The following is a 2,500-nucleotide window of genomic DNA, read 5'->3' as shown; positions in this document are numbered from 1 at the left end:
AAGAGTTTTCTTTTCTGCATGAGCGTTCGAGTTCCCTGGAATCCTCTAGCAGGGAGATAGGGTTTGGAACGCGAAGAGCACCGCAGTTGCGGCGGTGTCCCGATCTTCCCCTCGGACCTTGAAAATCCGGGAGAGGGCCACGTGGAGGTGTCGCGCCGGTTCGTACCCATATCCGCAGCAGGTCTCCAAGGTGAAGAGCCTCTAGTCGATAGAATAATGTAGGTAAGGGAAGTCGGCAAATTGGATCCGTAACTTCGGGATAAGGATTGGCTCTGAGGATCGGGGCGTGTCGGGCTTGGTCGGGAAGTGGGTCAGCGCTAACGTGCCGGGCCTGGGCGAGGTGAGTGCCGTAGGGGTGCCGGTAAGTGCGGGCGTTTAGCGCGGGCGTGGTCTGCTCTCGCCGTTGGTCGGCCTCGTGCTGGCCGGCGGTGCAGGATGCGCGCGCCTGCGCGGCGTTCGCGCCCCGGTGCTTCAACCTGCGTGCAGGATCCGAGCTCGGTCCCGTGCCTTGGCCTCCCACGGATCTTCCTTGCTGCGAGGCCGCGTCCGCCTTAGCGTGCTCCTCCGGGGGCGCGCGGGTGCGCGGATTCTCTTCGGCCGCCATTCAACGATCAACTCAGAACTGGCACGGACTGGGGGAATCCGACTGTCTAATTAAAACAAAGCATTGCGATGGCCCTAGCGGGTGTTGACGCAATGTGATTTCTGCCCAGTGCTCTGAATGTCAACGTGAAGAAATTCAAGCAAGCGCGGGTAAACGGCGGGAGTAACTATGACTCTTTTAAGGTGGCCAAGTGGCGGCGGTGTGGCTGCATCCGGACTTGGCTTTTCGAAGTGCGGTCTTGATGTAGTCGTGCTGCTGTTGCGAGGTGCCTTCCTTGGGTTATGGTTACAGGGAGAGTGATGCGCAATACATGGGCCTAGCCCTCTTAGCCTCTCCTCTCCTGCGGTCTTCTCCCCTTCTCGTGGGCCCGCTGATTTTCGCAGAGTGGAAGACCGCACCAGGGGCTTGGGGGGGTTACCAGCCCCCCCTCGCACTATCCCTTTTTTAGTTGGGGGCAGTATTCAGAGAAAAAGTGGTGGCCCTTCCGCTGAAGGTGCCACCCCAACTCCCCCAGCACCTAGCCGGCCAACCGGCCGTGCCGAAAATCTTGTAACTTTTGCAGCTGTATACGCCTGTAGTGAGTGCCACCGCAGCTTCACCACCAAGAACGGTCTCGGGGTCCATCGCCGCCGCCAACACCTTGCGGCCGCCAACGCGGAGATCGTCACGGAGAGGCATCGCGCGAGGTGGACGGAGGAAGAAGTCCTGTCGCTCGCCAAGGCGGAGGCCGAACTGTTCCTCGAGAGGGACGCCCGGTTCTTCTTTGTAAATCAAGAGCTCATCAGGATGTTCCCCGACCGAACGCTTGAGGCAATCAAGTGCCGACGGCGGCAAGCTGCCCACAAGCAGCTTGTCCGCCAATTCATGGAGGCGCTTGAGATCGGTCGGGGGGAAGAGCCGGCGTCCCGCCGGGGAGCAGCGAGCCCGCTGCCAGACGCGGGCGAGGCCGCTGCGCCGCCCGTCGACGCAGCCGAGGACTTCGCGGCCGACACCACCGGGCCGCCGCCGGAGGGGCCGACTGACGCCGCCATCTGGGAGCATCTGGCGGGGCTACCCGCTTCCGCCCAGCGTTTCTCTGCCCTGGATCGTGTCATAGGTCTGGGGCGGGGCACGCCGCCCGATGTCATCCTGGGCATGCTCCCGGATGCCCTTGCGTCGGTCGGGTCCAGAGGGGAGAGATCGATCACCAGGACACAGCGGCCGCGCCAACCATCGAAGCGGCCGCCTGCCGCGCCGCCGACGCAGAAGCGCAAGCGGCGCCGCTGGGAGTACGCGAGAACGCAGGATGCCTTCCGACGGTCGCGTGCACGTTGCGTGCGCGGCCTCTTGGATGGCACCCTGCTCCAGCCGCCACCTGCCATCCCTGGTCTGCTGGACTTCTGGGCGGACCTCTTCACAAAGAAGCCCGTCTCCACCGCGGGCTTCATTCGTGACCGCCTCCTCCCGCACTCGGAGCCTGTCGCTCTTGAGTGCCTATGGGGGCCGGTCACACATGAGGAGGTCGCCGCCGCGTTGCCGCCCAGGGGATCAGCGGCCGGGCCGGACGGCCTTACCCCAGCGGAGTTGCGGCGCCTGCCGCACGAAGTCCTGGTGAAAGTGATGAATCTCTTCCTTCTGGCCCGCGCCCTCCCGGAACGCCTGCTTCGCGCGCGGACGTCCCTTCTCCCGAAAACGGCTGCACCAACATCCCCCGCTGACTTTCGCCCCATTACGGTCTGCTCGGTGTTGGCGCGGACCTTTCACAAGGTTCTCGCGTCACGCCTGATGCGCGCTTGTGCTGTGGACGAACGTCAGCGGGCATTCATCCCTCGGGATGGGATGTTGGAAAATACTTTCATCTTGGACACTGCTCTCACCGACGCCGTTCGCTCCTGCCGCTCTGTCTTTGTGGCGTCG

At 63.4% G+C, this 2,500-nt stretch overlaps 1 pseudogene; it reads left to right on the top strand.

The window, feature by feature from the left end:
• The window catches only part of LOC126435467 (large subunit ribosomal RNA), a 7,959-nt pseudogene that overhangs the window by 2,098 nt on the left and 3,361 nt on the right, over positions 1-2,500 (top strand).

This window comes from Schistocerca serialis, unplaced genomic scaffold (assembly GCF_023864345.2).
Source record: "Schistocerca serialis cubense isolate TAMUIC-IGC-003099 unplaced genomic scaffold, iqSchSeri2.2 HiC_scaffold_1207, whole genome shotgun sequence".
Taxonomy (NCBI): Eukaryota; Metazoa; Arthropoda; class Insecta; order Orthoptera; family Acrididae; genus Schistocerca; species Schistocerca serialis.
The sequence above is the reverse complement of the archived record's forward strand: the minus strand, read 5'-3'. Positions and strand labels throughout refer to the sequence as shown.